Source organism: Protomyctophum parallelum, assembly GCF_964188405.1.
Source record: "Protomyctophum parallelum genome assembly, chromosome: 16".
NCBI lineage: Eukaryota > Metazoa > Chordata > Actinopteri > Myctophiformes > Myctophidae > Protomyctophum > Protomyctophum parallelum.
Genome location: NC_139711.1, coordinates 18,467,634 through 18,481,736, shown reverse-complemented (window position 1 = coordinate 18,481,736; position 14,103 = coordinate 18,467,634). Strand labels below are relative to the sequence as shown.

The following is a 14,103-nucleotide window of genomic DNA, read 5'->3' as shown; positions in this document are numbered from 1 at the left end:
GCTGTGTGCCTTTCACGTTTGTGTGCGCCGTTGAGACATTCGCGCCGTGCTCGTTTACCTGGCACACGCACCCAGTACTCAATGTTTTACTTAAGTAAAAAGTATCAATTGACAATAGATACTCCTACTGTACTGCGCGCGCGCGCGCACACACACACACACACACACACACACACACACACACACACACACACACACACACACACACACACACACACACACACACACACACACACACACACACACACACACACACACACACACACACACACACACACACACACACACACACACACACACACACACACACACACACACACACATTTTTTTAAACCTCATAGAACTTGTAAATTTTTGGGACTTGCAGAATTGATCTAATAATTAATTTGCCATTATTTTTGCTTATTGTTTTCTTCTCAACTGTCATTTTAGCAAGTCAAATCTTTGCTTCATGGGGGTCCCTGGAACAGAACATTTTGAGATGGGGGTCAGTGGCCAACTGCGAAATAGGCTACACATAATTACATAGTGTAGCCTATATCCTTGACATGGAAAAGTTTGAGCAACTATAGCGACACACCTTTTTTAGAAGGCAATTGTAGAATCGGCCTCAGTTCTTAAAGGAGAAATCCACACCAAAACGCATGTACCCTGAATCAGTCTATATCCTGTCCCAACATACATGCTGGCCTTGAATTGTTTCATAGATGCCCCCTGTTCTCCATTCCCCCACCCCTCCCACAGTAAAATACAGCTGGAATGGTAGTACATTTATTCTAATGCGGGTATTTTTAGTAGTTTTATTTTTATTATTATTTATTATTTGTTCATGAATCGTCTATTTTTGCAAACTTAGGTCCCATTTACTATGATATCCTGCATCTCCCGTCAGTTAGCCACAACTCCCGGTCACGCCTCGTGACATCACACCTCCATATATGGTCACGCCTCGTGACATCATGCCTCCATATATGGTCACGCCTTGTGACATCATGCCTCCATATATGATCACGCCTCGTGACATCATGCCTCCATATATGGTCACGCCTCGTGACATCATGCCTCCATATATGTTCACGCCTCGTGACATGCCTCGTGACACGTCACGCCAAAATATTGTATATATGAAGATCACGACACTGACCTCCTCTAACCCTCGATAACCCCATGGAGAAGACTGGACCATCACCTAGATCTGCATATATGGAGCAGGCCAGGTTCTGACATTCCACATGTTGATCCACCCCCACCCGTCCTTCCTGTTCTGATATTCCATATGTTGATCTGACCTCATCAAACCCTGTACACTCAAGACACGCTCCATATATGGCCAGTACAAAATTCCTTCCATATATGTTGACCTGACCCCCCCCCCCCCCCCCATGCCAAAGCACCAGCGCTCTACTCCCAGCCGTCTACCATCACCCAGGTGGAAGCGTGCATGTTAGGCCCTTTAGAGCGAGGTCACTTCTCACCCTCAGGGCGTCTTGCTGGTAATAGTGTGCTGGTACTCACACATGCACCGTTTATCACCCTTGAGCTCCCGTTCATACAGAACCCAGGGCCGGGCCTTCATTTTCAGGCCCGTTGAGAACTCTATCGCTGGCTTCTGTACATGAACGGCAGCTCAATGGTGACAAACAGTGAATGTGTGAGTACCAGGACACTATTAATAGACGATTCGTGAAAAACAAAAAAAGTTTTACTAACATACCCGCATTAGAATGAAGACAACTATAGCTTTCTACCATTCTAGCTGCATTTTACTTGGGAGCCACTGGGAGGGGTGAGGAAAATGGAGAACAACAGGGGGCATCTATGAAACAATGTAAGGCCATGTACTCCTTCCTACACCTGTCTTGGGACAGGAGTATAGGCAGTTTCAGGGTACATGTGTTTTGGTGTGGATGTCTCATTTAATGGGTTAATGGCATGTAGACACTCACTGTGCTACTGGATGAAGTTAGGTATTGATTTAATGTCTCCAGTTCAGGAACATGGAGAGGAAAAGGCAGTCCAGAGTCTTGAGCTCTCTCTCATTGTCTCTTTCCTCACACCGGCTCTATAGGCTGGGGGGCGATATGATTTTTAATCAATATCGTGATTATTTCAAACTTTTGCCTCGTTTACGATGAATGATTATATAGTCTCTAATAGTGATAATAGCAGATCACAGAGGCATTGTGAGCTTGTCAGTTGGAATCGGGAATGGAAGGGAAACGATGGTATCAGTACATTGTTGAAAAATGAGCCAATATTGATTTGAAGTCACGTCATGGCCCCCAGCCCTAACCATATGGCCCAGTTTGCAGTGAGGTAGGCCTATAAAGTCCTCATGGTTGCTGATGTGGGTGGTGACAGCTGGCCACACACAGGCTACCTGCTCAACCAAAGCATGCAGGCAGCAACAGGCTGCGTGTGCAGTCGGAGAGTACAACACGTAACCTTCCTTTCAGTCGCTGCCCTCCCTCGTCAGAGCAATGAAAGACGATGCGCGTGGAACACACTGAATGGATTGAAATGAATGGAGCTTTTGCTTTGCCGACAATCACTGCCACGTCGTGTCTCTCTCTTGACCTTCGCTGTTAATGCGCTCATTTTAGGTTTAAAATAATGGATGTGTTGGATGCGCATACAAAAAGTGAGTGTCAAATCGAGTGGCAACGTGAGTGGTAAAGTGAGTTTAACGTCGTTTAATGCAATCAAGGCAGTGAAATAAATGTATTTTAGCCAAAACTTTCCAAAAGATGGTGATGGTCTGGCCTGGGTATATAGCATCAGCATTGTGGTGTATACCGTGAAGACTGGTGTCGTTAGGAAGTACTTGAACAAAGAAAGAGGTCGCACAGCTCATAGTCACGATGCAAGAAACTTTTATCAAAACAAAGTTTCGGCAATAAAATGCCTTCTTCAGGGATATAGGAGGTACGCCATCAGTAACTCTGATGACATCTCTGCATGAAACTCACCTGAGAGTCTCATCTGGTGAGGTGTTTAGCCCCACCTAATCCTAATAGAACAGATTCTGAGCTGCGCTATCGAATCTGTCAGCAGGGCCATTCAGAATGTGTATATGCTATACATTGTTGATAGTGGGAATGAAAACATAATCGCACCACAGCAAGTGGAGGGCTGAGGGCGGACCAAACGGGCCAACATCCACATTATAGCAGTGGTTTTCAACCAGTGGTCTCTCGGTCATTGAGGGAGTTCCAGGTGGTCCCCAGCTAAATGTTGGAGATTTGGGTTTCATTTTACGCTCTCAAGAGTTCCATTATTGTGAAACACCTGCATTCTACATAATTTACAAGAAGTCTAGAGCAACTGTAAAATAATTATTATTTTGATCAATATTTGCCTGTTATCTCTCCTATAATCGTACCACATCAATACAGCATGGAATTGTGGACAAAATGTGATGAGAGGCATCTAAAACATGGTGGTGAAATAAGTGCTCTAGACAAATCCACAGACGGGTGCCCCGGTCGCAGCCCAGGGATTTCCTGTAGGTGGAGCCAACATGCTCATTTCTGCTATGACAGCCAATGCGACAGTGACTGATGTTCGTTTGGTCAAGTTACTCTTTGGCTTGCTTTTTACTAACACTAACTTTACAAAGATGCCCAGAACATCATGGGACGAACCTGTGTACCGGTAGTATATAGCTGCAAAATTCAACTTTGGAGAGAAACGGAATGTCAAATGCATAAATCTCTGAGCCCCTGCCCGAATTCCATTGCCCATTAAAGTAGCTATAAGCAATAATATCTCAACATTTTAATTACCTTTTTCTTTTTTTTGGTATTCAGACAGCTAGCCAGCAATGGGTAAAACGCTCCCATTTTTAATTGATTGATTGATTGAACATTTTATTAGACATGCAAACAGTACAGGGTACAGTAAAGCACTTTTGGTCCAAAAGGACAGCACCAAAGAAAGACCTTGTTCGGGTCCCATGCATTCATTTACAATAGAAATTTCAATATCTCAATAAAACATTAAATCTATGTACAGATTGGAATATAAATGATTTGGAGGGTGTATGTGTGTGTGGGGGGGGGGATAGAGTTGTGGGGAAATCATCTTCTCTTCTATTGACCGGATGGTAGTGACAGGTGAATTTACAGTCCTTCCTTAAAGGAAACCAGTGATTTGCTAGTTTTGAGGGAAGGGGGCAAGGCATTCCACACCTGAGTGGCAGTGTTGTGGAAGGTGAATTTACCCATATTTGTTCTAAAAGTGGGTGGCACCAGATAATTATTCACGCTCCCTCTAGTGTTGTGGCTGTGGGATTTGCTCACCTTTTTTTTATAGGTATAATCAGTTAAGTAAATGGGCACTGATGGCATGGAGGGCAGATCTGCATTTACAATAAAAGTCAGTCCCATTTTCAATTGCTTGAATCTGTCTTCTACCCGGAGCCATCCTATGCTATCAAAATGTGTTACAAAAAGGTGGGTCCATGGGCCCTAGGACTAGAAGAAGTCGGATGTGTTTTGGGAGGTCTTAGTTTTTTGTGCCATTGAGATGTTAGAGAACCAAGAGGTTCAAGCATAGTCAAACAAGGGCTGAATAAGAGCTTCTGCTAATGTCCTGAGAGCCCTCCCGTTAACAAAGGAGGAGATTCTGCCCAAGAATCTTGTCCTTTGATTTACTCTTTTGATCGCTCGTTGCCATGCCTGTCTTTATTGTCCAGGATACAGCCTCTCTTTGCTAGAGATTAATATGTCGTCAACTCTGACCTTGAGAACAAGGGGTGTACACAATGACACTTCAGAAACATTGTCACCCACGGAAGTAATTGCATCGTTAGGCTACTGTGCAAGTGTTCATGTGTCCATCATCTTGCCTTCCTTCTTTGGCAGTTCCATGTGAACATAATGATCATGCTAGTGACATATGTACCACCTATGTAGACGTGCTGCGGCGCGACAGCTTGGCTGACAACACTGCAGAGCTCAAGAACCTGATGTTGGATAGGAATTTGTGGAGGGCAGCGATCCAGGAATCCAGAGTTGGTGTTGGCTAGACCTCACTCTCGCAGCATGATGATGATGATGATGAGTGACATATGAGTGTCTTTACATGACTGTAAAATGTTTTGATCGTGACACAAAGAGAGACTGCATGGAAAATATAAAAGCTTTCAACCGGGCATCCCTATTCTGGGATAAAGGGTCTGCGGGTCTGGGGACCCCCAGGGACTCCCCAGTAACATGTATTGAATACAGCATTACGATCATTTTAACCACATTATATAATCTTTTTTTTGAGGGGCGCCTATGGTTTAATGTTTGTTTTAAAAACACCATTGACAAGGGTTTAATGTTTGTTTTTAGTTCAATGTTTGTTTAAAAAAACGCCATTGACAATGAATGGAAAATGTACATAATCTTGTACGCAAACATTAAATTGCATTCACAATAAAGAGAATGTAATGTTTGTTTTGTCACCGTTTGTTGTCACACGGGTGTGCATTTTTAATACAAATCTTCTCTTCCGGGGGGTCAGTGGCACTAAAACCTTTTCACATGGGAGCTTTGTGCCCAAATACACTTCAATGTGGGGATCGTTAACATGAAAAAGTTGGAGACCCACTGTCTTAGGTCATTTCCACGGCATGTTGGTTTGAGACAATGAGCTATGGTGATCCGCAATCTAAGGCCTGGGGGTCTTAAGGAAGACATTAATCTAACGGCATGCTAGATTATGCATTCAGTCAGACGAGGGAGGAGGGGGAGTCGGAGTCACAGACTGAATACATTTCATATGATGTCCCACCTTTATGAGAAAGCAAAACGAATCCGAGGCAAGGGTAGACAGACCCCAAGCATTGATCTTATCTACATGATAAATGTGCACAGGGGCTCAAGTTGACACGTCCACATGGGGGCAACAACACTGCGATATATGGAATTAAATGTGATTGTGCAACCCCTGGTTTGATAATCTTGGCGGGTGTGAATTTAAGTTTCCGAAGGTACTGTAGCGTTGCATACAAGTCACATGTGCCCCTTTCATATTTTACCCATTAAGGCCGATTCCAAACAAATATCTTCTACAGTAAATCCCAACAGTTTTCTTGTGGTTCTCAAATTCAACTGTTTCATGCCACGGACCCCAAAATGATAAATGTTTGGCCGCGGACCCCCATCACAAAACATTTTGTTCCAGGGACTTCCAGAAGAAAGTTTTGAGTTAATTCTTTATTTATTCATTCAGCCATTCAATCTGGGAAAGTGAGACACACACACACACACACACACACACACACACACACACACACACACACACACACACACACACACACACACACACACACACACACACACACACACACACACACACACACACACACACACACACACACACACACACACTCTCTCTCTCCCGGATTGAATGGCTGAATGAATTAGACGACAAAACGAGTCCCCAACTGCAACACCAATTAACACTGAGGATGTCACAATGTCAAAGAGATCATAGCAATACTAATAACAATAACAATTATTATAATTAAAGGACCAAGCAGTCCCCCTGTGGGGGTGTGGAACGCGCGTGTCGAATTTGAAGTCGGTGGGTGAATGGTTCTCGAGTTATGTGGATTACACGCATACAGACAGAGACATGATGCATAGATAGAAGATAGATTAATGATAAAGTGGAAGGAGGATTCCTCTAAAGTCTAAACCATGGCTCCCAAAATGTTTAGCACGTGACCCAAAAAAGAAATGTTATATCTCCCTGGGACCCAACCAGACCCACAGTCCCGGTACATATCTTTTTGTCGAAAATAGCAGATCGTCTGTTTTCTGGAAACAGCCTATTAAAGGTGATATTAAGCACCCTCTAGCATCCCCTGTATGATGATGCTGTGTTTTCCTGCACTACCGTTGGCTGCCTCTGGGGTGTTTTGAGTTCTAGGTGTTTTGAGTTTGGGACGTCGGGTGTGAGGGGAGGAGGGGTTAGTGGCGGGGTGAGGCGGAGTTTTAGCCAATCACAGCGAGGGTGTCTTCAAAGCCCCAATCCCCAGCACAGTTGTATAATATAATAAATACAGAAATTACGCGATGCAATATATATTTCCCCTAAAAAAAATGTTTTACCTACATTCTTCATATGAAATCCTGACAAGCGTTTATATTAGTTTGACTCAGTTCGACAGATAGACTCCATGTTGTGAAATTAGCAAAATCTACAAGTCACATTGTGATACACCTTGCAGTGCGAGGCTATTTTCACAATGTTTGCCTCTTTCTTAGGTAATATTTAACAATTTGGCCAATAGCAAATCATATGGGGACCCCACTCACCCACAGTTTGAGAACCCCTGCTCTAGAATCATGAGCACCATAAAGAAGTTAAGAACCAGAAACAAACAAACAATAAAGCATGAACATCCATTCACTAAAAAACAGTTGCTAGGCTGAGGTCAGAATCCACAAAGTCTGCATGTCTACCGGCGCCTCATCAGACGGCATGAAGAAACGTCACGTCCAATGGTAGAAAAAGGAACCATAATAAATGTTTAAGCTTTGGAGCATGACCCAGTGCAGTGCAGACTGTATTCTTTGTGAACCATGCACTAAATAAAACGGTTCCTTTGTAAAGCAGGTGATGAAGTTTCTTTGTGGAAGCATATATAAGCCTTTTAAAGAATCATTTATGTAGCATTATTGTTTCTGTGTGTAACCGTATCAATATTATGGGAGTCGTACTATTCCCTCCCAGGAAGGTCTGGGGGGGTAAAAGCTTTACAGACAGACAACATGGCTACTATATTCCCTTCCTGTGGTCTGCCTCTGTCTGTTCTACAAACAGGGCTTCTTACTTAACCACTTAATATAAACCCCAGCTTCCACATTGTGGGGAAAGCTTTCACAGAGAATGTATATTATTTTTCCAACAGTTTATTAAGGGAAGTTCACTTTTCAAATAAATCAAATAATAATAATTGCAGATCGATTATTTTCAGCAAAAGTTTCCCCACAATAACATTTCAGTCAGATAACTCACGAATAGATTTAACCAATATTTATGTTACTATTCTATTATTATAAAATGAGAATAGTGTGCATAGGGCAGAAGACAGCCATGCAACAAGGTTGTGTCTTCCAACCATGTGACTCCCATTATGTATTGAGCTTAAATACCCCACCCAATTGGTCAGCTGACTGCCACATCAGCGAATGACATGTGGGTCTTGCACACACTGAATACACCCACATAGTAATGCAGCATATTAACCCCTCGAGTATACAGTATGCACTGTATGCGCCCTTGAACACAGCATGAAGCCGCTCGAGTATACCTGACTGAACTAACTCCCCAAGCTACGTATCATACAGTATATAAAAAATACACTATAGTACTAGTCCAAAAATGGAATTACTTGAGTAAAGTGAAAGTACCAGTTGTCTTTAAATTACAGTAAGTACACCACTTACATGTAAATTTACTTAGTTACTTTCCACTAGTGTCTGACTGCTCTTACCGTAAAAATGCCTGTTGTATTTAACTATTGAGGTTTAAGGCTTGCTGTTCAGCTGGCAGATTGCCATTCGTCTAATGTTAGTCAGTTTGATGGCTCTGACCTTTCATTCTGACATGATTCAATAGACCACGTAATCATCTGATAATACTAAAACATAAAAACCCCAAACACAGCATTAAGTACTGTAGTGACAGCTGGAGACTCCCCAGCGCTGTGGGAAAATGACCAAAAAAATATATATATCGCTATTGTTGGGAAGGAAACCTCTACACTTTTTGTATTTTTTTCTAGTGCTTTCCAACACATATTTATCACGTTTAATTGCATGATACATTTATTTTCTATTGGCTCAAACTTGAATGATGAAAAGTTGTGCATTGTGCGTGTTGGAAAAACCTTTGCCCAGCATTTTTCACATCTGCTTTCATAGTGCCACCAGGCTACTCAGTCTGGAAAGTCTACTATCTCCAAGGTAGGCGGGACATACCAAACATGAGAATCGACCCGAGGCTTCTGATTGGTGTGGTGCGGGTTGGGACAAAAGCACCAGTTTGACATATGTTGTATCAAAGCGCAGCTACTGCTGTTGCCCTGCAACATCCCCTTATCATTCACTAAACCCCACACAGCTACTGCTGTTGTCCTGCAACATCCCCTTATCATTCACTAAACCCCACACAGCTACTGCTGTTGTCCTGCAACATCCCCTTATCATTCACTAAACCCCACACAGCTACTGCTGTTGTCCTGCAACATCCCCTAATCATTCACTAAACCTCGCACAGCTACTGCTGTTGTCCTGCAACATCCCCTTATCATTCACTAAACCCCACACAGCTACTGCTGTTGCCCTGCAACATCCCCTTATCATTCACTAAACCCCACACAGCTACTGCTGTTGTCCTGCAACATCCCCTTATCATTCACTAAACCCCACACAGCTACTGCTGTTGCCCTGCAACATCCCCTTATCATTCACTAAACCCCACACAGCTACTGCTGTTGCCCTGCAACATCCCCTTATCATTCACTAAACCCCACACAGCAGGCAGTTTTTTTTGTACTACTGAATCTGACATAGTGGACAATTGAATCAAACTAGTGTTTCATTTTTACCATAGGTTTTACTCTCGAGTATCAAACTGGCGCAAGAAAACAGTGAGAAAAGAGTGGCGCTGGCAACTGACGTATCAGTAACATGGCTACTTAACAGGGGACATTATGAAATAGGCTACGAGTCAAAAAGGAGGCTGGCCAGACAAAACAAATCGTGGAACGCAGAGCGAATGAGGCTGAAAACCAGGCTCAAAGTAAGTGAGTAAGTATAGTGGGTTCTTTATGCATTCGATTTAACCAGTATTAGGTAAATTGCCCTTTAGTGACAGACAGCTGTGTAATTTGGAGGGCGATCACGTACATTGCTAAGGTGGATAGGTAGCTATAGGTACACAGGCTGACGTCACATCACAAATGGATCACCAACATCAGATAAGACGCGATAAAACACGAGGACAAGGTAGGACAAAGATGAGACGCACAGCAGGTGGCAGTTGAGACATGCCATTGACGTGGGTGATCTGATCCCAAGTGGACATGCAGGTTTGTCCTCAACATGTCTTGGGATACGGTCATTCAGACGAGACAGGAGTGGTCTTTTTTTTGCAGTTTTTGTGCACCAGCATTAATAAAGGTGCAAATATAATTGAAACAATTGGGATTGTATTTTGCCTACCTGCTCTTCTATTGAGACATTTAGATCGTGTCAAGTTCATGACACAGTATCTGACACAAATCCTGATGCTCAAGATTAAATGTGAGCAAACAAGCAGGCTCTATTAGCGGCTTCAAATCCGGGGTACAAGAGGAAAGTTACATAGTACAGTTTATATTTAAATATAATAAATATATTTCTGCTGTCGGGCAGAAACCAGCCATCTCCAAAATGAAAATATATTATATATACATTTATTTTCTTACAGGAAATGAAGAAAACCTTATATTTGGAAAACAACGCAATACTGCCTCATCAAAGTTGGTGTTGTGACTTTATATATTGTAAATTACTTGCAAGAGATGGGGAGAGGTTAGCTGCTTTAGCAGACAGTTTGAGGGTCCAATGGAGTTAGCTAGTTTTGTCAGATCACTTTTTAAAACTTTTGATTGGTTCTTCTTCTTTTCTCTTTTTTTAACGAACACACAGACATAAAGGGCGTTAATTTATGAAAAAGATAAATTATTCTAATGATGGATGCTGTGGACATGTGATGTGGCAGCAGGACAAACACACACGCACACACACAAAAAATTAGGAGCGTTTTTCAGTATGCAAAAACTGTTTCCTCCCAAGCCTGCCTTTGGGAAATTTTAATTAGATACATTTCCCTAGATTTTGGATGAAATAGAACAGTGATTATATTGTGAGGCGAGTGTGTGTGTGTGTGTGTGTGTGTGTGTGTGTGTGTTAGTGAGAGGACGGAGGCCTGTGAAGTTCAGTCTCAATGTCACACAACAAAGAGATTGCGACTGTTATCTTCCGGATGGAAACAGTGACAGTAGAACACCGTTCATTGACGATCGCTTCGTAATGGTTGCAATTAACTTATCGGCACATCGTCCTTGGCTTGCTGGGGTCCACTTCCTCTCTTCTACCTCTAAAAGTGCTGGCTGAGTACAATGCTGCTGACCACAAGGGTCCTCCTGTCCACTGTGTCCACCCAACAGGACAGATGCTGTTCCCCTGGTCCGTAGGGCGGTGTGTGCAATGCATCATGTTGTGGAACAAGTATTTAGGATTATTAATTTAACTTTTTTAATGTATTATTGCAATCAAAGTGGTGTACGGGGGGTAAATTAATGTTAATAAATAATAGGGGTGCACGGTTATGAAATTATGGCTGATCTGATTATTTGCAGGGTCATATCTGCCGATACCGATTCTGACCGATTCCGATATTATACAGAGGACCACAATGGAAACAAGCCTAGGCCCTAGGGGCTTGGTCCAAAGCCTGTTAATAAAGTATTCAATAATCAATAAATAGCCTGTACTCTTTTCCAAGTGTCTATTTTCACAACTGAATGACTACTGAATGAGATGAGTACCTGGGGCCCCCAACAAAATGCAACAAAGATATTTAGGATTGCATCATCCCCAGGGTGAAATTCGATGACAGCTAACCAAAAAATAAATACAATAATTTCTTACTTCTTACTATGCCAAGTGAAGCACGGCAGAAATAATTGATTAAAAAACAGACGTAAAACATTGATTTGGATCTCACATCGATGACGGGGGCCTGTCTGACTGTAGCAATGTTAAATAAACAATGCAAATAGAATTGCTCATCACACCATGTTAATGGATGTCAGGCAGAAACCTTTTATCTCCATATTTCAGCTTTTTAAATGAATTCCCTACAAGTACAAAAGTAGTGAAAATAGCCGATTGCTGATTTTCTTTTCAATATATATATTTTTTGATTGAAAAAAATAGAAAAAAAATAACGGGTTTGGACATACAAGGTTTCCATGCCTTACGGCATCATGCCGCGTTGAGTCCTCTTTGACGTGACGCATGATGCACTCGCATGGGTTTCAGAACATTAATTAAAGTTGCACAGTCGGGAGGAAAATGCACACATGCCATTAAGTCAGTCCAATCTCTTTTAAAATGTCGTTGTAGGTCCTGGAGACCACCAAATGGATCCCTTACGGGGGCTGTAACTCTGGGAGTGTACTAATGGAACCAAATGGACCCCAATGCTTCCATGTGTGTGTACACTCTCAGTGTTAAATTCATGCTGAGGTTTTTGAGTGGTGCAACCGCTCCCTTACGGAGCTATGTGTGTGTATGTGGGTGGCTGGCTGGGTCTGAGCACGAAAACAGCATGGTTGTTTTTCACCACCTGTGCGCAACCTAACACACACACAAACGCACATATTAACTGTATGATTTCGGGTGTGCCAGTGACAGTACAGTACAGTAGAGGGACCCCCACACGGTAACTGTAATTTCTCAACCGTTTTGCACGCGGGGAGGCACGCTGGAACCAGCCTGGCCCCCTGGGCGCGTTCCTGGGGGTCTGGAACTTCCACCGCCCCAGACTATGATCACTGGTCACAACATTTTCAACTAATATAAGAAAGAGGCAACATTTGTGAAAAAGCCGATCTACAAGCTCACAACGCCTCACAAGCTTGTAGATCGGCTATTTTCACAATATTTATCATGTGGAACCGAGTGCTGAGTCAAATTAAATTGAATGACCCCACAGGTAGGTATTTTGTGCTTTTCAGGTGTAAATAAATTCTGTAATTATGGATACTATCTGTATATCTTCGATAATTCAGATGAAAGGAGAAACCAGGCAGGAAACATGAATCTGGGCAATGTAGTTCTATAAGTAATAAATCTGTAGTACAAAACTACAGATTCAGTGAAGAGAGGAATGGATGTTAACACCCCGAATGCGAGAACCGGTCCCAACGGTCCGATGCGGGACACGTAGATCTCCGTTTAGCGCATGTTTTTATTGATTACTTTCAATAGTCTTTCTACATACCCGGACAATAGATCAAGCAGCCCCGATTCATCCCACAACACTCCGGTCACGTGATTAAAAAAAAAAGCCTCTCCCCCTCCCTTCCTGAAAACAGGACAGGAGGGGCGCATTGTGTAGAATAGCCTCTGTAACCGTAATGGCGGTGCCCATGCGAGCGTACATACAACTCCACTCCAGAATCACACTGCATAACATACGATCGGCTTGCCTCCACCTCTCCTCCTGTTTCTCCCTCCTCCCCTCCCCCTGTTTGTTTCAGGGGAGGGGAAGGGAGGGGGTCTTGTGTGTTGTGTCTGTCGGAACATGGCGGCTCCCATGGACACTAGCATAACAGATCTAAAGTCGGTCAGACTCATGTCTCCTTTCCTTCTGCATACTACGAACAAACAAGAAAACAAACAAATCTCAACTTCACGGATTGTCCACCGTCCCTCCCCGAGTTCGCAGAGGGACGGTGGACGGTTATTTCTTGATGATGATGATCGTCGGTCAGATTAAACAATGCGAATACGCGCTTGTGTTACTGGAGGGGCACAGCAACACCACCGTCCCTCGGCGAACTCGGCTATACCGAGTTGGAACGATACAGTGACAGACTCGTACATAGATGGATAAATAATGACAATGCGTCTTTGCTTTGTTTCATCTGTCCGTCCCGATCCGTCATCATCATCATCATCATCATAAAAAATAAACAAGAAAGGAGAGATAAAATGAAGGTTGATAAATGAAAATACAGGAGTTATCTCTCTGGGCAAAGAGCTCACGGGATATGAATATCCTTCACAAAGAACCGATGTACCAAAAATACCTATCAAAACTGTCCACAGTTCAAATATGATTATTTTTGGGGGTCGCGACCTGAATAGTTTGAGAACTGCCCTATGATGCAATCATAACCCGTCAGATGCATGTGATGTATTTATTACCTTGTGTTAATTGTAAATTGAAAGAGAGTAGCAAGGTAGCCTATAGCGAGAGAGTCACACCGTTCTAGCTCCCAATCACAGTGACAGTGTGAAAAACAGCATGTGGTACAGTAACACA

General features: G+C 42.9%; 1 protein-coding gene and 1 long non-coding RNA gene across 2 annotated transcripts in view; one reads left to right on the top strand and one right to left on the bottom strand.

Moving 5' to 3' along the window:
- The window catches only part of LOC310873884, a 414,042-nt gene that overhangs the window by 286,500 nt on the left and 113,439 nt on the right, over positions 1-14,103 (bottom strand). The window lies entirely within an intron of this gene.
- LOC310873232 (GDNF family receptor alpha-4-like) overlaps positions 1-14,103 on the top strand; it is a gene marked incomplete at its 3' end in the record, with an annotated part of 53,313 nt that overhangs the window by 815 nt on the left and 38,395 nt on the right. The gene's annotated exons all lie outside the window — the stretch shown is intronic.